The 22,834-nt window shown below is 40.7% G+C and overlaps 1 long non-coding RNA gene and 1 other non-coding gene across 2 annotated transcripts in view; both read right to left on the bottom strand.

Moving 5' to 3' along the window:
- The window catches only part of LOC128417756 (uncharacterized), a 38,753-nt gene extending 16,257 nt beyond the window's left edge, over nt 1-22,496 (bottom strand). Inside the window, exon 1 of the long non-coding RNA XR_008331540.1 lies at nt 22,255-22,496. This is a non-coding gene — a long non-coding RNA (uncharacterized LOC128417756). The remainder of the gene's footprint in view (nt 1-22,254) is intronic.
- On the bottom strand, nt 17,649-17,723 carry TRNAN-GUU (transfer RNA asparagine (anticodon GUU)). The gene has a single exon. It is a non-coding gene; the product is annotated as a tRNA-Asn (tRNA).
- Nucleotides 22,497-22,834: the final 338 nt, after the last annotated feature.

Raw genomic sequence — 22,834 nt, 5'->3', positions numbered from 1 at the left:
ATCAAATTGCGGACATTTTTACTAAAGCACTTCCAAAGGTTACACATGAAAGACATGTACAAAGTATGCTTTATGTTTTTGTTCCACAATGATGAACCGCAGGGGAAATGTTGAATGGTTTCTTTAAATGTAAAGGTTCATCATTGTTGCACCCGATGTGTATGTCTTTAAGGGGCCAGAGCAAGGGCCAGAGTAAGATAACGAGACCCAGCTTTACAGCTGTGAAGCATAGCAGGTGCTGCTGAGTTGTATTTGATTAAGGTGTGTCAGCATTTGGGTGTAGTATATAAGGAGCAGCACCTAGCTCTCCCATCACCCTGGGGGATGGGTTGGTGGTTGGGTCTGGTTTGGTTGTTAATGTATTTAGTGTAAAAGGAGTTTTTGTTTTTCTTATTAAAACCTAGTTTAAGTTATTTTTGAGTCCTTTATTTTTTTAATGCATGGTCTCCCCAGCAAGCTCTCTGCAGCGTTACCATACTGCAAACAGCCAACACCAATGTCATGTGTCCTGCCTCTTAGCTTGGTATTCTCCCATATGTGGGACTGCACAGAGATTGTGAAGAAGAAAAACCGGTTCCTTACTGTGGTCCTTCAAGCAGTGATCCATATAGTCACACAACCCACCCTCCTTCCCTGTTGAGGAGGCCATTATGACTTGGTTTCGCTTGAGTGCTTTCTTATATAGCTGCTCAAATGATCTTTTAGGAACTGGGCGGGAAGGTGAGTGCACAGCTTTTGAGCATGTGTTGTGAGGGATGGGAGCAGACTTCCCACCAAAACTTTTAAACACCCCACTCTAGAAGTTTGCACAGCTGCACAAACACACACACTTATAGAACCGTATCAACAGCCACTCAAAGAACCACAGTTACGGGTGAGCAACCTGCTTTTGATTGCTAAGATAAAAAGATGATGAAATAATTATTGGTTCTTTTGAATGAAATATGAATATGAAGAACTGGATAAATGTTACACATTCCTGTTTCTTCCTACCCAGGTGCAGGATCAGTTATGAAGTCTACTAGTTGTGGTGTGGTGCTTTAATAGGAACTGTTGCTTTTGTATATGTTTTGTTAGCTGTTCTGAATAACCTTTTTAGGACTGAAGGTGCTGGATATAAATAAATTTAAAAATAAATAAAATGTAGTGGCACCCATCCATCATCTGCCATGATTATAGTGTTTCTGAAGTGCACAATGTTCACAGTCTCTGATGCAGCTGTTTGGTATACAGAGGATGTCTGTCTCAAAGGTGGAGTGATGCAATGCCTGGCTGTTCTTCAGCTTGCCTAGGATAAACCTGTAACGACTATTCACAAAGAGCATTAATTGTACTGAGGTACAGCCACTTGCTCAAGCTGGAATGTTGATCACCTACATGCTGCAAATGTACAAATGCACTCTGGTAAGACATAATATCTTCTAACACAAGCTGCCCAAACATCTGTGGCAGTGCTAAAGAAAACATGGGAATAAATGGTGGGGGTGGGGTGGAGAACCTGGAGATGAATATTTCAGCAAAAATGTGGGAAGAAAGGCAACACAACTTGCTCTCAGCCTTCTGTACTGCATTCCATAAATTAGCACAGTATAAATTTATATAGGTTTACACCATATAGACTTAAGCTAAATAAATATTCAGTTCTTAGTTTTGTGTAGTAGGCATAAGTAAGTGGTACATATGTTTGTTCAAGTTTTGCGAACTACCAGAGAACTATTTTTTTGAAAAAATAGTAAATTCATTTCAGTAGTCTGGAACAAGTCAGGTTGTTGTAAGGCTAAAACTCGGCTCTGAGTCTTTGGAGGATGGTTGTGATTTCAGTGTAGCAAACAGATTATAAAAACACACACACACTGGAGATTTTTGAAGTGATTAAAATATGAGGATTGCTAGAGAATGGTCTGTCTGAAGTAGGAAGACCTCATTACAGAAAGGCTTTTATGAGAATCTTGGGTGAGAGTAGTTCTAGACTGAGATGGTGATAGTGGCTCGTATAAGGAACAAGACACAAATCCCTGACAGGTCAAGTGATGAAGATGGAGAAAATGTTCTGATTGGTCTTCTCAGGGTTCATCTATGGATGTTGGTGATAAGGTATAGAGTAGCAGAATTAGTTTGCCCATTGTGATGCCCTTGTGGAGTTAGCTGCATCTCTCTCTCACCCACCCACCCAATTTCCTTGTCCCGAGGGAAGGGCCCCGGCAAAGGCAGTCAATCAATTCATCAATCAAATGTATTCTGCAGTCACAGACCTATTAAAAACACAACATCCAAACTGTACAATTTCTAACAAAATAAGTTAGAATTTATGATAATAAGGCTTTGATGGACTTTTGATGACCAAATGGTCTTGGAATTAATACTTACTGTTATGTATACGACAAGGTGAATCTTCTGAGGTACTGAACATTCTCAATAAAATCATTGCAATTTTCTTATCTAGGTACCTTCCTTTAGTTCTGTATTTGATAGCCTAATCCTTAAACAATTCCTTGGAATGACATTCTGTTAATTTTACTAGGTTTCCCTCTAAGTAACTGTGCTTTAAGAGAGCATACTTAGAATAATTGTTGCCCTCTTTAATTACTTTCATCGGCATCAGGAAAGATGCAGATTATCTGGTGGGTGGGTGTTTCCATGAAGAGTCACTTACTTAAATTAATCAGATAACCCATCCCGCAGCAGAAATAAAGCAAGTAGTGTCTATATATGTCCACTAAACGTTCAGTAGTCTGTGTCATCTCTACTGTTTATCCAGTTGCCTTTAGTGTGGAAATATCAGACATAGCAGTTCTCCCAGAGGGAATTCTACTATTTCCTGACTTAAGCTGAGTTAGGCACACTGTATGTCCTTTCTCAACATTTTCATATTTAGTCTTCTACTTTCTGTCAGTCACTGGAAATACAGAGATGCACCATGATTTAAAAGAAACAAACCAAAGCCAATGGGAATAAAGCAGAGCCAAACTAACCAAGGCCAATGAGAAAAGTATAGTATCAGATGATTATAAATTTAGATTGGGGACATTAAAAGTACCGTTTGATGTACCTAAAAGCTTTTGTTGGGGATTTTGTTGGATTCCAGTTCCCATCAGCTCCAGCCAGAATGGCCAATGATCAAGGGTGATGGGAGTTGTATTTTTTTTTAATAAAATATTTTATTAAGATTTTACAAAAACATAGGTTTACAAAATACAAAAAAGACATATAAAAAAAAGATACATAAAAAAGAAAAAAGAAAAAGAAAAATACAAAAAAACGAATAGATAAAAAAGAATTAAAAACAAATCCATTTTTGTTACTTTAAACTCATTAGCTTGTTTCCTTGACCTCCTCACACCTCCCCTTTTTGTAGTCCCATTTAAATAATCAAATCAGCAAATCCTTACCCTCTTTCGTTTATCTTAACTCTATATCTTAACATATTATAACTCTATATTTTCACCCATTATCAATTCATTTTTGCATATTCTTATTAACTTTGTTGCTAATGCCACTTATTTTCAATCCAACATCATTTTAACATTCATTAATTTTACAGTGTTTCTGCAGATAGTCTTTAAATTTCTTCCAATCTTCTTCCACCAACTCTTCTCCCAGGTCTCGGATTCTGCCAGTCATTTCCGCCAATTCCATATAGTCCATCACCTTCATCTGCCACTCTTCCAGGGTGGGTAAATCTTGTGTCTTCCAATACTTTGCAATAAGTATTCTTGCTGCTGTTGTTGCATACATGAAGAAAGTTCTATCCTTCTTTAGCACCAATTGGCTGACTATGCCCAGGAGAAAGGCCTCTGGTTTCTTCAGAAAGGTATATTTAAATACCTTTTTCATTTCATTATAGATCATCTCCCAGAAAGCCTTAATCTTTGGGCACGTCCACCAAAGGTGAAAGAATGTACCTTCATTTTCTTTACATTTCCAACATTTGTTATCGGGCAAATGATATATTTTTGCAAGCTTGACTGGTGTCATGTACCACCTGTATATCATTTTCATAATATTCTCTCTTAAGGCATTACATGCCATAAATTTCATACCTGTGGTCCACAACTGTTCCCAGGCAGCAAACATAATGTTATGACCAATATCTTGTGCCCATTTGATCATAGCAGATTTAACCATTTCGTCCTGCGTATTCCATTTTAACAGCAAGTTATACATTCTTGAAAGTATCTTAGTTTTGGGATCTAACAGTTCTGTTTCCAATTTTGATTTTTCCACCTGGAAGCCAATTTTTTTGTCCAAATTATAGGCCTCTCTTATTTGATAATAATGAAGCCAATCTCGCACTTTATCTTTTAATTTCTCAAAACTCTGCAATTTCAATTTATCTCCTTGTTCCAATATTTCCCAATATTTCGGCCATTTGGCCTCCATATTGAGCTTTTTCTGAGCCTTCGCTTCCATTGGTGACAACCACCTTGGGGTTTTATTTTCCAGTAAGTCTTTGTATCTTATCCAGACATTGAACAATGCTTTCCTGACAATATGGTTTTTAAATGCTTTATGTGCTTTAACCTTGTTGTACCACAAATATGCATGCCACCCAAAAACGTTGTTAAAACCTTCTAGGTCCAAAATGTCTGTGTTCTCAAGAAGCAGCCAGTCTTTCAACCAGCAGAACGCTGCTGATTCATAGTAAAGTTTAAGGTCAGGCAGGGCAAATCCGCCTCTTTCCTTTGCGTCAGTTAATATTTTAAATTTTATTCTGGGCTTCTTGCCCCACCAGACAAATCTAGAAATGTCTCTCTGCCACTTCTTGAAACAGTCCATCTTGTCCAAAATTTGCAATGATTGAAACAGAAATAACATTTTTGGCAATACATTCATCTTTATAGCTGCAATTCGACCCAACAAGGAAAGCTTCAAATTTGACCATATTTCTAGGTCTTTTTTCACTTCTGTCCAACATTTCTCATAGTTATCTTTAAATAAGTTTAAGTTCTTAGCAGTCATATTAACCCCCAGATATTTTACTTTCTTAACTAATGTTAAACCTGTCTCCTTCTGAAACCTCAAGGGTGATGGGAGTTGTAGTCCAGCAAAATCTGGATGGCCATAGGCTCCCCATCCTAGCTATAAATTGAAAAGCATACAACCTTCTGTTTTTATTTAAACAAAAATTACCAATATATCCAGCATTAGAAACCGAGGTGCAATCAACTCTATCCTAAGCATATATTTCTATTAGTTGTCAAATACTTAAAAGTAAAATAAGAATGTTATTGGATTGGGAGGTTGGTTTGGATGATGCCTTTGGATCTCAGTCAAGCCTGTTATTTTATATCTCTATGACTGTAGTTTATAGTAGAAGGGACTGCTGAAGTGGTCAAACCAGTGCCTTTGCTAAGTTAATGGCCTTAGCCTGACTGACTGACTGACTGACTGACTAACTAATGGCCTTAGCTGGACAAGCACCCTATCTGCATGACTAAAGAAGAAGAAGAAGAGTTTGGATTTGATATCCCACTTTATCACTACCTGAAGGAGTCTCAAAGTGGCTAACATTCTCCTTTCCCTTCCTCCCCCACAACAAACGCTCTGTGAGGTGAGTGGGGCTGAGAGACTTCAAGGAAGTGTGACTAGCCCAAGGTCACCCAGCAGCTGCATGTGGAGGAGCGGAGACACGAACCCGGTTCACCAGATTACGAGTCCACCGCTCTTAACCACTACACCACACTGGCTCTAAAGAATTGACTGTGTTGCTGTAGGAACAACTAGCTTATGGTGCTTCCAGAAGAATGGGATAATTCCAGCCCCTCACCAGGCTCTAAGAAGGAGAACAATAGGCCAAAGTCTAGTCTTTTGTTTTGTCTATTATGAACAGGAAGCTGGAAAGAGACATGGAAGTTTAATTTGCTCTGTGTGCTGAATCCAAAGTTATCGCTTTGGGACCTGCCTCCCCAACAGCTAATGGGGAAGCAAGATCTGTTGGAGTGTTAATGCTTTTAGTTCTTCTGTCTTTTGCTCAGGTTGTACATCTGTGCAAATAAAATAAAAAATCAGACACCCCTGCTTTGGGATTGAGGTGTGTGCAACAATTTAAAAACATTGAAAATGGAAACCATCAGCACTATAGCAACCCAAAGGGAGAGCAATGTATTATTAGGCCTTAGAAAGAGACCTCAAGGTTATTGCATGCAGAAACAGAAGAGAGTTATGGATCTAAAGAAACAGCACACTCATGCTAGTCATGCATCTGCAGATCCAGTACATAACCACTGTACAGCTCAGTGGCTGTGACTTTGACTGGGCAGCTGGAGTTGGAGGGCGCTATCAGCTTTAGAATACTTTCCAACAAGCTGTACCCACACATGCTAAATAACTCTTGCAGTCCTCCGTTCACGCTAATTATAGATTGCTGATACTTGAATGGATCATGTATCTGGATAGGGAGGAGGCATGCATCTAGTTTAGATAAATAGTGGGCTTGGATAAATGAGGGAGGTAGTGCATGGCAGAAGGCAGAAGGCTCCAGCAACATTTTTTGGAAAATCCGTAACCTTACTTGTCAATATTTGCTTCCTATTTGGTGAATATCCAGAAAAGTACAGAAAGGTAAAAGGACATTCAGGCAAGAAGCTTGACTAGAATACACACATTTTAAAAGGGAAAGTAGTCTGCCCGGACCAGGACTATATTTAGTTTTTCTAATGTAGAAAACAGCTGTATTTTTTAAAACAAGGTAATGTGTCGCATGAAGCGCCTGTGGCAAAGCCCACCAGTTCCTGGTGTTTATGGGTACCAGAGAAATGAAGATTTTACAGTCCAAGGGGGCATGATATTCAAAGCCAGTCATTCCAGATATCCACTATGTGTTTAGTGTAAGGTGCTGCAGTAGTGTTGGACTAGGCCCTGGGAGACCAGAACTCAAATCTCTACATAGCCATGAAGCTCACAGTCCCTCAGCCTAACCCAGCACATAAATAGTTGTGAGGATAATATGGAGAGTGGGAAAACCATGTACTCCAGCTTGACCTCTTTGGAAGAAAGGTGGGATGTAAATGTAATAATAAATAACTATGTTTATTGAGTAGATGACTTCAGGCTTTCAGCAGGGACCTAAACTTCGTCATAACAAACTTTCATTGAAGAAACACCTCAGGGAAAATGGATTATTTTTGTTAACCAAAATAAGAATGCAAATCTATTTTCTATATTCTCCAGAAATCTGTAATGTTATAGCTGAAGCACGCTATCACTGAGTAAATTTTATTTCATTGAGTAATTAACTGCATCAAATTTTCCTTGCAAAAATATATATGTTTAATCATTTTTTTTTTTCTGTAAAAAATTTCTGGTTTGGCCTGGTTTATAAAAGAAATGCAAATTCCCCTGGCACTAAAATAGTAATTTTGTTTAGCAATTTTTTGTTCTGTTAAAATGTATCCATTCTTTTCTTTCTGTGTTGGTATTAACTAACAGTCTAATAACTGGTGTTGTGGGATGCACACATTCAGACTCAATAGTGAAATATATTTGAATATCTAAAAGTGTGACGGTGATAATACATAACAATTGTGAATTGGCTTTTTTTCTTGTTTAGTAATGTAATTAATTTTTTAGGAAACATTCTCTCAACTTACCTTTGATATTTATGCTACTGAATTACTTCTACAGCTTTAAGTTTAGAGAAAATATGCTATAACATAACAGTTTTAACAATATGTTAATGGTAAGTAAAAATTTATCAGTTTTAGAGTTAGACCCATAAATAGTAGCAGTTGCCGGGGCATTACCACATTCACCTCTACATAGTTCCAACCTTATTTCAAACATTGTATATCGAAATATTGTGATGTTTAAGGTAAAGGGACCCTTGACCATTAGGTCCAGTCATGACCAACTCTGGGGTTGCGGCGTTCATCTCGCTTTATTGGCCGAGGGAGCTGGCGTACAGCTTCCAGGTCATGTGGCCAGCATGACTCAGCCGCTTCTGGCGAACCAGAGCAGCGCACGGAAACACCGTTTACCTTCCCGCCGGAGCGGTGCCTATTTATCTACTTACACTTTGACGTGCTTTCGAACTGCTAGGTTGGCAGGAGATTGTGGTGTTTAGCTGGTGATATATTGTGATGTTGAAAACCAGATACCGCCTACTATAGATAACATTTAATTGGATTACCATCTAGACTAAGGTTGTGTATATACCACGGGCAGTGCTATTTTTCTAGAAAAGGAGGTGCCAGAACTCACAATGAACGCCTCTTGTTCTCTCATAATAGCACCTGGCGCCCACCTGAGAGACGCTGGAAATGAATTCCAGTGAGTTCCAGCTGAAAAGAAGCCCTGGGTTGCATACCACTTTTGTCAGTGCGGGGATTTCTTTTTGTGCAATAGAATATTTTCCCCCTCATCTCCCTTCAAGCATCCCTTAAATTTGTTCTAGGGGTTCCCCTAACCTAAGGTTACCAGATTTTTTTTCAATGAATCCGGGGAAACTTTTCAACTTCAATGGATTTTGTATGGGGACTGATTTGTAAATCTGGGGACCGTCCCCGGGAAGCGGGGATGTCTGTTAACCTTATCCTAACCATCCAGAGCAAATTTGGGGATTGTGTGGGGGTAGGGAGAATAGGGGAAACCCCCGCATATTTCTGGACTGTAGGGTGTTGGACTAGACTAGATGATTCTCAGGGTTTCTTCCAACTCTTCAATTCTATGATTCTATGATTAAATGGTTCAGGTACTGACCTTGATGGGCAAGAGCCCAAGCTTTAGAAACTCATGATGGAAACACAAGGTCTCGCAACCGCTCTGAATGTCTCCTGATTCATGGGCAGAGGCTTTAGGCCCTTTATGCACACACACATGATTTACACTAACCATTGTATGACCTTTTAAATTAGCTTAGAGCAGGAATGGGGAATCTGCGACGCTCCTTATGTTGTGGGACTACAACTCCCATCATCCCTGGCCATTGGCTTGGACTGATGGAAGCTGGAGCCCATTCAACATCTCAAGGGCCACAGGTTACTCATCCCTGCTTAGAGACTGAGCACCCTCTTGCTGCACTACCGCTTCTGGTGGGTAGTGTTATATACTGAAGTTCTCACCCTGGGCCAGCAGGGGGATACTGTAGATAGTTATGCAAATGAAGGATCGAAAGTGACGTTCAGTGATTGGATAGTTTGTATGCAAATGAAGGATCGAAAGTGACGTTCAGTGATTGGTTACTGTTGCATTCAAGTGGAGCTCTATATAAGCAGGCTGACTGAGCTCCTCAGTTCAGTTCTGTTCCAGCTTACAAATAAAGAGCTGCTTTGGAAGAATCGCTGTGTCATCTGATATGTTCGCCCACAACTTAACAGGTAGCTCATCCGGCCTCCCCACCCACCCCAAGGTGTAATACACTAACAAGACACCACTAGTTTATTTAACTGTTGGCATCTTTTAAATGTGTTTTCTTTAGTTCTGCACTCCTCCTCTCTAAAACTGGTACGAATAAAGCAAATGTTGTTTTTCAGTAGCAAATAGCTATGCTTTTGAAGCAAAACTTCCTTCCCCGTCAATTACATGATCAAGAATGTAATGTGCTTTCCCTCCCAAACACACAAACCGGGGAAATATGAATGCTATTTATGCTCTCATTTAATCAGTACAAAACAAGATATTATCTTGCTATTATATACACCAAACTAAAGTACATCTGTCTCTTTCCATGAAATCTAGCGCTCCAGGTTTGTTTTTTTTACCCTTCAGAGGTGAAAGAAAGCCAATTTTGCCCCCCGCAGGAATCTTTGAAACTGCATTTGGAACATTATTCAAAATGTCTATGCTTTTAAAAAACATACTCATGGTATAATTACAGTGATTGAGAATGCTATTTTAAAAAAGAGGCATTTACATTTGTCTCTGATACCTTACTCTCAGTAGGTTTTCTTAGATATTTATGAAGTTCTAAAAGGAAACAGATTTACCTGCTGACTCAGTCAAAAGCAAAAGTGCAACTATTATAAGTATTCCTAAACCTGCTGTGGTTTTTATGTTTTTTATGTTTTTTTACTCCTTACAAAAATGTTTAAGAGGAAAGTGCAACATTTGAGGATAGAAGGTTCCTCAAGGCCAGAAAAAGTCCGCAGTTCTTTCAACAGCCATGTTGGGATCCTCTGGGTAATAATAAAGAAACACAGGCAGGGAAATATAGCACAGTGCTCTCCCTTTTCCCAGAGTATCAATGGAAGAGGGTTTGGATGCAGTGGGGGTGGGTGGGTGGAAGAGAGATGGCTATGTGGGCGAATGCAAGCAAGGTCCAAACACCATATTTTTGTGCCTAGTACAAACTTGTAACACAGGCTGCCTCCCCCACACATACTATGTTCCTATTGCACGTATACAACCTCATGAGTCATGAAAGAAAAGTTTCTATTTTAATTCTGAAATTACATTTTTGACGTTTCTTAAAATACACCATGGTTCATCCTACTTTTGCTATTTTTGTTTGACATAACATTGAGCATGAAGAGTCCTGCAGTTACTTTTTATTAGTCCTTATAAAGGTATTTAGCATCCTTACTGGATGTTTAAAAACAAAACATAACCAGCACAGTGACAAAAGATGGTATTCAAAGCTAGTCCAATTCAGAGTAGACCCACTGAAGTTAATAAACATAACTGACATAGTTTCATTAATTTGAATGGGTCTACTCAGAGTAGGATTTAGCTAAATATAATCCAGGCATTCTAAAACAGACCAATCTATTTTAAAGCTTTCTTTTTCTGATCTTCTTCACTTCAAAACAAGCTTCTCTTTGAAAGTTCTTGTTCAATAGCTAGGCAGCCCCATAGCTAAAAGGCTGTGCTTGCCCCATAGTAAAAACCCTGCTATTTTTGATGAGTGCAAGTTATAAATACTACCAGTGGCATTGGCTCCCACTGTCTTAAGGTAAGGATCAATGTTCTCAGTTGCAATACAGTCATACCTCTGTTTACGTAAACTTCAGGATGTGCACGCGGCAAACCCGGAAGTATTTTACCAGGTTTCGCCACATGCGCAGAAGTGAAATGGTTTTTGACCTTCTAGGGGGACAGTGGACATGATTTTCTCCGCTCAACAGCTTCAAGAAAAATGTAGAGAGCAAAACCAACCCCTGTATATGGCATTTATTTACCTGACTAAGGCCTTTGACACTGTAAATTGTAATGCCCTATGGACTGTCCTTTTGAAAATTGGTTGCCCAGATAAATTTGTGAACATCCTTTGGCTCCTCCATGATAATATGACAGTAACAACCACAGACAACAATGACTCTCAAAGTGAACCATTCACAGTGGGATCAGGTGTTAAACAGGGTTGTGTTATCGTCCCCAATCTATTTATTATTTTCATTGCTGTGATCCTACACATTGTAAAAGGGAAACTCCTTACCAGGGTATTTGAACAGATGGAAAGCTCTTTAATCTGAGTAGGCTGAAAGCAAAGAGTAAGGTTGTGATAACTTCTGTCATAGAGCTTCAATATGCTGCCGACAATGTAGTGTGTGCACACTCAGAGGATGACCTCCAAACCATCCTAAATATATTCGCAGAAGCTTATGAAAAGCTTGGCCTATCACTCAACATCCAAAAAACCAAAGTGCTGCACCAACAAGCACAAAACAACCCCTCTGCAACTCAGTGGTATAAAGTTGGAAAGTGCCAATCACTTCTCCTACCTGGGCATTTATATTTCCACAAGGGCCAATATTGATGCTGAAATCCAGCATCGCCTGAGCTCTGCAAGGGCAGTTTTCTTCTTATTGAAATGCAGAGTGTTTGAGGACCGGGACATTCAAAGGGAAACCAAAATGCTTGTTTACTTTAGCTGAGATTCCTGCATTGCAGGGGGTTGGACTAGATGACCCTTGGATCGCTTCCAACTCTATTATTCTCTGATTCTATTATTTCAAACTGGAAGTTGAAATAACTAAATGACACCCCATTTAGTAGTTCCTCATCAAGAAGCAGTTGTTGATAAGCTCGACTTCTATGAAGGCTATATACACATCCTATACCTTTAAAGTCCTTCTTGAAGGAATTATGGGCGCTGTAGTTTACCCCTCACATAGTTACAGTTCCCATAAACCCTTAACAGACAACAGTGCCCAAAATTCTTTGAGGGAAAGAATGCACTTCCAGTGTGCTTTAAAGGTATATTGTGTATGAAGCTATAGTTTGGAGAACACTGTCTACTCAGTTAAGAAGGCAAATAATTTTGGGACAGGGAATATAAATTCAGCTTTGTGATCTTGAATGGCAGTCCCTCAGTAATCTCTGCAAACCTTTACAAATTTATTTCCCTTAACCACTGGTGCAATCAGAGTGGTCTAGTGAGAAAACCAGACTGGTTCCAGAATACCTTCTTTCTCCAGATACTATATCTCTTTTCCTACTTCATTGTACAGTCTCATGCAGCACTAGTAGGAACTGAACAAAAACTGAAGATCTACATCTGGACTCATGTGGATCTTGGCTGCCACCCCATCTAGTATTCCCAGTACTGGAGTAAAGATCTGCTTGCTCCAAGAGTTCTTCCAATGACCTCAAGCAGAGTAAACAAATGTGCTGCCAATCCAATCTCAATTCTTGTAGCCAGTTCTAGCCCATCAAGGTTAGACCTTTTCCTTGCATCACCCACAAAAGTACATTCTTATATGTATGTCACTGGCAGGAATACCCTGCTGCTCAGGAGAATAGTCTCCCATATTGGTTGTGAATGGTGATCACTCAACATTTACAGGTAGGCTGTTCACTAAGTACATCATTGCATTAAGCACTCCTTGTGGTGACATTGCCAGAAAACTATTGGTCAACCTTTATGGGACACTCTAGACCAAGCATGGCCAAACTTGGTGCTGCATATGTTTTGGGACTACAATTCCCATCATCCCTGACCACTGGTCCTGTTAGCTAGGGATCATGGGAGTTGTAGGCCAAAAACCTCTGGAGGGCTGAGGTTGAGGAAGCCTGTCCTAGATGGATCAGGGAAGACCTGTGTACATGTGTTCCGGCAACTTCCATGTTGGCCACCTTTGTGCCTCTCCACATATGCTGACCACTCACTCTCTCAAACAATGCATCACCAAGCTTGGTATAGTTTTATCCTAAGTCACCAGTGGAATGAGTTGGAAGACACCCAGCATAAGAGGGTGAAAATGATATTGGAAACAGGGCAGGGTCTGGCTGGACAAAAGTAGAACTATAAAGATGGAAAGTGAAACTAGACAATATGACACCTTTGACCCCTACGGATTCTTACTCCCTGGGCAGGGAGCACCCACAGATTTCTAAGTGCCAGCAACAGTTACTCCCTGTTACCTAAGACTTTCTTACATGGTTACTCATTTGAACAAAGCCTATCTCCTAGTTTTCAGTTACAGTCAAATAGCATATTAGATGGGAATCATCTGTCTAGATTGTACAATTTTGAACTTCAGATGGAAATTCAGTTGGAGAACTGAATGTAGTATATACAGTAAATATATATAAACTCTCTGCACGTAGAAATCTATATTGTTGTAAGTTTGAGGGTTCTATATGCCTGGGTTTAGTAAATGTTGGGATTTAATTATAACTTTAATCTTAAAACGAGATGTCAGACCTATATGTCTTTTAAAAACATTAATATTTTTATTTTTTAAAAATCTCAATTATAAAGAAATAAAGTGATACAGAGAAAAAAAGAAGGGAAGTGAGGGGGGAGAACAAAGATGTGTATAAGAAAGAGAAAAAATATATACACAAAAATGCAATGTAATATACTCCCTTACATTCTTCTACAAATTGATAAAGTGTTATTATCCTAATACACATGTAGATGTTAATAGCCTACTACATTCTTTATAAACCCATGTTCTTTATATCCTAAACTCCTAGTGAAACCTTATAGCAAATGTTACATTCTGTAAGAATGTGCACTGTTCTGCATTTCTGATTTACAAAGTGTATAACATGTGCAGTGATTCACATAGGAACGAGGAATGCTTAAGTGAGGCTCATTAAGGCATGGTAATATGAAGCCCATAGTAACTTCTTTTCCTGGAAATCTTATATGTCAGCATTAGCTGAGATTCTGGCTCTGAGTAAAGGTTAGATTTCCCTTTATTCTGTATTTTCATTATGGTTAATATTTAAGCCCTGCCGCTGGTGTGCTCAGCAGAACAGTTGGTCCTTGTACGTCTATAAATGGCAGAGGGAGGGAGGGAGAGAGCTCTGGGTCTGTTAGAGCATGTCTGTCAGCTGTTTGAACAAGGCAAGCACCTTGATGCTGCTGGCCTTGGAGCGTGTGCAGTTCCACAGCTCTCATGCTATTTATTTATACCAGCTTTGTGATTGGTCGAGGCTGCCGTCCTCCCTGCATCCTCTAGTGACTGCTGCTGACAGGGGTATCTCTCCTCAACTGAGATTACTGTGTATGACCTACTTTGAAAATGGTGTGAACCAAGGTTCACAAATTACCTTGGAGGGATGCCACGGAGCTGGTGTGCAAAGAGAAGTCATCCAGGAGGCGTTGCCAGAACAAAATAAAACACACACACACACACACACCACACACACTGCTCTGTGTCCTTCCAGATGCAATGTGTGCATTCTTTTTCACGGAGCCTTGGTTTGACAACCTATTATCTCTGTGTTATCCTTGCAGCACATTGATTTACTGCGCAGCCCTGCAAAATTAGCCAGCCTCATGCCGAGACGACACAGGTCCTCTCCATAAAGCCAAAATACTAATACTGTACAAATGACTACAGGATTTCAGGCTCAGCTGCCTACCTATCTGTGGCAGTAGCTGTGCTACGTTAGTGGTATCTGGTGCAATCACTCAAATCAATATTATAACACAGTCCATCTGTTTGCCTAATTGTGTGTCCTGCTCTCTGTTGCTGAGATTTTCCTGTCTATCAGAAGAGAGCATTTGGATATCTTGCTTGCTCCAAAGTGATTGTATTTTCCTATTTTCTTTGTGAATTTTATTGTGCTTCTGCAGACGGTTTGCGTTGAGTTTAAGGGGGATGTGAGTTTCCTTAGAGCAGCAAATCAACTTTAGCAAAGAAACTTCTCTCCCTTCCCCTTTTCTGTGTCTTAAGACATTTCATACAGAACATGGCAACCGTTTGTGTTTGCTATCTGATCAGATAATTATCATAAGCTACAAGGTAAAGTGGTTGTATTTGTAAAGGGCAGCGATGCTGTACATCAAGAGAATTAACAAGCTTGCATGTCAAGCTGCTTTTCATAGAGAGCGAAAAATCCTTTCTTATCTCTATAGGTCAAAAACTCCATAATAAATTAACAATGCAAATATATTTTCATTTATATCCTTACAACATTAAAATATGCCATGGCATTTTGAGCCTTTCTGAAGATTTTGTTCTAGAAATAAATTACATTCAAGACTTAAAACAATAATTTGCATTTGCGCAGTGAGTATCCAAAGCAATTCATATTCATTACCCCAGTAATCTTTATGATAATCCTATATAGTAGCTCAATATTAGATTTCTCATATTGCAGATGGGAAATGAGGGGGCTGAAGGTTGTTTTTATGTTTTAAAAAAGGTTTATATACCTTGCTTCCCCACTAAGGAGTTCAAGATACATACATACATCATTAGATAAAGTGTGCCACCTTCCCATAATTCAAACCATGCTCAAGGCAGCTTGCAACATGCAAAAAAACACATAACTGCAACATAACGAACATAGTAATAATAACTAAAACATGTAAAAAATATGCAACCAAGCTGAACAGTTTCCATATAAGGCACATCCAGATCTAAAGTAAATATATAAAAAACAATCCTTCCAGCAAAAATCCCCAAACAACATCCTAGTTCAAGGGGCTGTTTAGCAGACTCAGCTTTTGTAGCTGGAGTCAGTCAGGGCCCTGCCAGGACTTATAGCCAGGATGGTATATGGTGTTAGGAGCATCCTACTCTCGTGTAGGACCCTGGGAGAGACACATGCCCTACTGGCATATTCTCTCCCTCCTGGTCGATCGTTCGGGAGCTTCAAAAGCTTTCTTCTGCCCAAACATTACAGCGACTGATGCCAAAAGGCATCAGCACACTTAGGGATCCACAGAGTTTTCACAGTTTGCGTAACAGAACCAATAGCACAGCATTTTGGCTATAATACACATATTATACATATTATATTATATTATATTATATTATACACTAAGAGTATTCTGACTTAGCTCCTGCCTCTTTCTCATCAGACAGGAAAAAGAGAAAAGAACAAAGGACAATAGTCCCACTTCATGGAACACAGTAACACAAACATCCTGTCATGAAATGGTGATAAAATCTCATTCACAGCCGAATAAGATGGTGAGAGTTTCATACAGGAACACCTTGCAGATTGAGGGAGAAATTCAACATAGTGCTATAGCAGTTGATCTGTCAGTGCAAACTTTTCAGCTTGCCAGATGGAATGATCCCCTCTCCTGCCTCCAAGCGCTGTCACGGGGGTTCTCCCAACCCTCCCAGAGCTCATTTTTGAAGGTGCAAGGAGAGGAGCAGGTGGGGGAAGCCACATTGTGCTGGCTGGCTTCTGCTAATGGGACTCATTTGTTGAATCCAGTCGGACTGCCCAATAGGGGGACATTTCCAGTCATTAGCTGCCACTGAAAAAAATATCAGCTGGTCAGCCGTGACCATTAGCAAGCAATCCTCTTAAGTGAAAGATCATCACTGGAAGCCATTTGGAGGCCAATGACAAACTTCCTGTGAACATCCATTTAGTAGCATGCTCACAGTGCATTTATAGAGGTAAGCATTTGAGGTGGTTTAAAAATAGGGGAAGCTGAGACAAAAGACCTTTAATAATTCTACAATTGGAGGGTTATCTGTTTCAGACAGTATTGACACTACCATGTCAGGGACAGTGCCTTTGCCAGTTTGCTAAACAGCTAAAAGCCTCACAGAGGTCATTGGAGAAAGGAGGGGAGGATATGAAACAGGAGCTTGGCTTCGGATGGTCTGTCTCATTAAGCGACTGGCCCAGGATCAAGAGGGCTTTGCTGTCACTGGCTGACCAGTCTCCAATACAACTTGCTGAGACACTCCACTGCAATGTATTCTAGCTGAACAGATGTAATAATATAAATTGCCACTCTGTTGACAGCTTGGCCTGGCAGGGTCATTCATAAGTCTCAGGCAGCAGTGTACGTTTTAATGAAAATTGTTTGTTGAAGGTTTTATATATATCTATATATTTATATACAGTGGTACCTCGGGTTACATACACTTCAGGTTACATACGCTTCAGGTTACAGACTCCGCTAACCCAGAAATAGTGCTTCAGGTTAAGAACTTTGCTTCAGGATGAGAACAGAAATCGTGCTCCAGCGGCGCGGCGGCAGCAGGAGGCCCCATTAGCTAAAGTAGTGCTTCAGGTTAAGAACAGTTTGAGGTTAAGAACAGACCTCTGGAACGAATTAAGTACTTAACCCGAGGTACCACTGTATATATATTTTAAAAATCCCAGGAAAATGGAGAGACGATAAATAAAGGGATACTTTTTATTCTCTAACTTCAGTTAGTGAAAAGTGTGGAAGTTTTCAAGGTGGAAGATTCTATGAACAATACAAGTTCATAGAACTGTAGAGTTGGAAGGGACCACAAGGATCATCTAGTCCAACCCCCTGCAGTGCAGGAATATTGTGCCCAATGTGGGGCTCGAACCCATGACCTTGAGATTAACAGTCTCATGCTCTACCGACTGAGCTATCCCAGGGTGTGGGTTCATATAAGAACAGAAAAAAGAGTCCCACAGGATCAGGACAAAGACCCATCTAGACCAGGATTTTGTTCTCACAGTGATAACAGTAGTAAATGGTATTGAACGGTAGTAAATGGTATTCAGAAGCATACTGCTTTTGACAGTGGAGGTGGATCACAGCATCATGGCTAGAACCATATACAGTGGTACCTCAGGTTAAGAACTTAGTTCGTTACAGAGGTCCGTTCTTAACCTGAATCTGTTCTTAACCTGAGGTACCACTTTAGCTAATGGGGCCTCCCAATGCTGCCACGCTGCCACCACACGATTTCTGTTCTCATCCTGAAGCAAAGTTCTTAACCTGAGGTACTATTTCTGGGTTAGCGGAGTCTGTAACCTGAAGCGTCTGTAACCTGAAGCATCTGTAACCCGAGGTACCACTGTACACTTATACAGTATAGCTGTATCCTTCATGAATTTAGCTAACCCCCTTTTAAAACCACCCAATTTGGTGGCCATCACTACCTCTTACGGTAGCAATCCTCACAGTTTAACTGTGTGCTGTGTGAAGAAATGCTTTCTTTTGTCTGTTCTGAATCTTCTGCAGAAACCCACACTTGCCATCACATCTAGAGCATGCTGTTTACAACCTAAGAAATAAACATGGGACCAAGTATACCAGGAGAATACTGTATAGGGAAAGAAACCAGTACTGGACAGGTTGAATGGGGAGATTCACTAGGACCTTCCAAAGAAAACAGAAGCCCCAGACTAGATTTAGGGGATGCATATGGGGAAGGAGAGGGACGCGGGTGGCACTGTGGGTTAAACCATGGAGCCTAGGGCTTGCCGATCAGAAGGTTGGTGGTTCGAATCCCCGCGACGGGGTGAGCTCCCATTGCTCGGTCCCTGCGCCTGCCAACCTAGCAGTTCAAAAGCATGTCAAAGTGCAAGTAGATAAATAGGTACCGCTCCGGTGGGAAGGTAAATGGCGTTTCCGTGCGCTGCTCTGGTTCGCCAGAAGCTGCTTAGTCATGCTGGCCACATGACCCGAAAGCTGTACGCCGGCTCCCTCGGCCAATAAAGCGAGATGAGCACCGCAACCCCAGAGTCAGTCACAACTGGATCTAATGGTCAGGGGCCCCTTTACTTTTACCTTTACCTTTTACTGTGGGGAAAAAGAGGAAAGCGAGTCTCATTGTGCAAGCGTAAATCCTTATACTAATAGGATGCTAGCTTGGTGCTGCATTGGATACAAGCCATTGTGCCCAAAGTAATGTAATGTCTGTACCAATTATGGCGAAAGCTTCCAACTTACTTTGTTTTGTGTCTGGTAAGTGAAGGGCAGCAACCTTCTATTTTTGGGCAAATGATTCCTGCATTGCAGTGGGTTGGAGTATATGACCCCTATGGTCCCTTCCAACTCTATGATTCTATGAATATATATAGGGTAACAATTATGACTTTAAGTGGAAGGGCTGTAGCTCATATTCACAGCATATGCTTCACATGTTGTTGCTATTTAGTCGTTTAGCTGTGTCCGACTCTTCATGACCCCATGGACCAGAGCACGCCAGGCACTCCTGTCTTCCACTGCCTCTCGCAGTTTGGACAAACTCACGTTAGTAGCTTCGAGAACACTGTTCCAAATTCATACCTTGGTATTTCCAGATATGGTATCTCCTGTCTTATGACCTGGAGACCAGGGCAACATTAATGAGCTAGATGGCAGTTCACTGTTGTCTATTTTTCTGACAAAATATGGCCCATTATTCTGAAAAAAAACACTACAGTGGTGCCCCGCAAGACAAATGCCTCGCAAGACGGAAAACCCGCTAGACGAAAGGGTTTTCCGTTTTGGAGGTGCTTCGCAAAACGAATTTCCTATGGGCTTGCTTCGCAAGACGAAAATGTCTTGCGAGTTCCTGCGGGGGTTTTTTTCCTCCCCCCCTTTTTCCCAAGCCGCTAAGCCGCTTATCAGCTGATCCGCTAAGCCGCTTAACAGCTGATCCGCTAAGCCGCTAAGCTGCTTAACAGCTGATCGCTAAGCCGCTTATCAGCTGATCGCTAAGCCCCCTAAGCCGCTAATAGCGCTAATCTGCTAAGCCGCTAATGGGCTTGCTTCGCAAGACGAAGAGACTCGCGGAACGGATTCTTTTCGTCTTGCGAGGCACCACTGTATTTCTTTGCCTGGGGGGGTGGGAATCACTTCGGCTACAAAATGATTCTTAAGAAAATATGCTACTTTGAACTCTTCCAAAGAAACTGCCCATTTTGGTTTGGGAAACTGTCTTTACTATACATCCAGGCTGAGATTGTGTACCCTGAGCTCTGAGGTGCTGGAGATTCCAGAAGTTTATAAATGTTCTTAGAAACATCACAGCAAGATGTTCTGATATAACTGGTAGGCCAATTTATGTTACCGTGATGGAGAGTTGATGGCAGAAGCAGATCTTGTTAGGCATACCCATCTAAAGAAATCTGATTCTCTGATTGGAACCAGTTTTCAAAGAAATTAAACTTTGCAATGATTCAATAGATTTATATTTCCACAGTGGCTTGCATGGATTTTTTAATACCAGATTTTTTAATACTGCGATCATTTCCGTGGCACCTTATCTCCTGCAGCCTACCCCATTTACTTTCCTAATTGTCACAGCTCAGAAACAAGCAACGCTGATAGCTTCGAAGCAATGAAAATATCCCATGGTTCTGGCAGCTGATGGGAAGTTAAAAAAAAAGTAATCCCAAAGGAAGGGCAAGATCTGTCAGAGGAGGAGAAGGAGGAACCGGAGGTGAGAAGAGTTTGAGCAAGGATTTGGGGAAGGGACCTGTTGCGGTAGTGCCAGACCATCCACAAGGGGAGGGGAAGCGCTTGAGTCAGTCTCTGCTCTGACATGCACGCCCCCCCCCCCCGGTGATATTTCCATGGTAACCAAAGAGGTGGCTGGCAAACCAGCATGGCCGGTCTAAGTAGAGGGAGAGTTAGAGGGTTGGATCAAGGTCCTGGCACCAAGGATTGAACTGGTGTAAACAGACCCAGACACCCCACCCCACCCCAATAGAAGTTCACAATTGAAAGCACAGTCTTCTCACTTGGGATGAGAATCACATGAATGACTGGTCCCACCCATCTCAGTTAAAAGTGGAGTGGGAGAGACATGTCAGGTGTTGAGACAACATCTATAGCTACTTCATAGTCATATGTCTTAGAGCTCTGCTGTAGACTTATGAATCATGTATCCTGTACTGTGGGGCTAATGCTTAGACCAAATGCTGACTACTTGAATAAAGCTTTCAGGTTTCCTTAAGCTGATAGTCGGTACTGTATTTGAGAGCTGCAGCCAGAACAAGCACACTTCTGCACACTTCAGTAGGTTAATGTGTGTCACGGAATCAATTGTTAGCTATCTGTGATTTTTATAAAAAATATGCCTCACATAAATAGTTGAAGATAAATCTTCCCACTTGTCAGGCTGGCAACATTTGAACAAGTATTATTTATAAACTCCTCCAGACAGCGTCTGCATGAAGTCCCCATACCTCTCACCTTTGCAGTCAAGATAGAACTAACAGTATAACCAACCAACTCCCAACTGTTACCGGTAATTTCAAACTGCCAGTTGTCAACTTCCAACTGCCACCTCCTTTACTCAGCGCCATCAATTCTTTGTGAAATACATTCCCAATGAAATTACATTACAAATACTAACATCAGTCACCGTAATCCAACAGCAGCTTGTGCCCCCAAAATGTGGCACACTTTCCCCAGACTTTTCCTGATCCCACCTTGATATTTATCCAATGAAATCTGAACCTTCATTTCCAACATACCAGCCACAAACTTTTGCTATCAATGAGATTTGTGTTGAATTAACTGGGCAGTCCAGTATAATGTTATAGTTCCTTTGTGCAAATAAATGCATGGGGTTGTGGAAAGCAAAATAATTTTTTATTTTCAAGATTAATTTTAAAACCCAACTACAAATTCACTAATCCTTCTATCTCCAAAGTTAAGCTTCTGCCATGAGACAGCACTTGTTGTTATTTTCCCTTAGACCCAAAACGCAATATATTGATGTACTACATCAACACTATAGTGTTCCTTGGCTTTAGTGAAATTCTTCATGATATCCTGTCAGAACTGACACAAGAGTGCCCAAGCCACAACCCACACCAGATCAGAGAAACCACCAAAATGTACCAAGCACTCTAAATGACAAAAAAAGCAAAGCAAGCATCAGATAGAAACTGAACATTGCCTGAAAGAAATAATCTAAACCGGAACTTGACTCAAAACTTATAATAATACAAAATATGTACACTGAATATGAGACTACAAGCTGGAAAACGGGGGGGAGATACAATACAATACAATACAATACAATACAATACAATACAATACAATACAATACAATACAATAACTCAAATGTTTCTTGCAAACTGCCTCTGGTTAACTCATTGCACTGATCTCAGAAGTCATGTCACATTCTCACCCCACAATTCATTAACTTACCAAATTCCTCCTGCTCACTTTTCACTCTTACCTTCCTTCTGTTCCTCCCTGCTCCATGGTGCTTCCCCCATGTAGATGTAACCCAGGAGTACCCAACATGGTGCCCTCCAGATGCTGCTGAACTACAACTCCCACTGTCCCTGACCATTGCCCATGCTGGCTGGGGCTGGTGGACTTTCAGTCCACCAGCATATAGAGGGCACTGCATTGGCTACCCCTAGATCCTTTAATTCTAGTAGGGAAGAGTGAGGAGGCCTCTGGAGTTGCTCGTGCTTAGTGAAGTTCTTTTTCTTGGGTTCTCGGTAATTGCCTTTTCACTTCGTACTTGATGCTGATGGATTTGCAGGGCTAGTTTGGAGAAAGCACATGAGAGATATTTTTATGCTCTGAACAGCTTGTCTTGGGATATATATATATATATATATATATATATATATATATATTCATAATTGTATTTTTGTGCTTGTTTTGAGTGTTGTTTTTTGTGCTTGTTTTGAGTGTTGTTTTTTAATTGTTGCCTGACTTCTTTTTTTCCACCTTTTGTCATCTTGGTCTATTGCCTTAAGGATACGTGTGAACTGTGTCTCTACAGCAGAAATGGAAAGATATGC

This window comes from Podarcis raffonei, chromosome 7 (assembly GCF_027172205.1).
Source record: "Podarcis raffonei isolate rPodRaf1 chromosome 7, rPodRaf1.pri, whole genome shotgun sequence".
Classification (NCBI taxonomy): Eukaryota; Metazoa; Chordata; class Lepidosauria; order Squamata; family Lacertidae; genus Podarcis; species Podarcis raffonei.
This window is presented reverse-complemented; position numbering and strand designations above follow the sequence as displayed.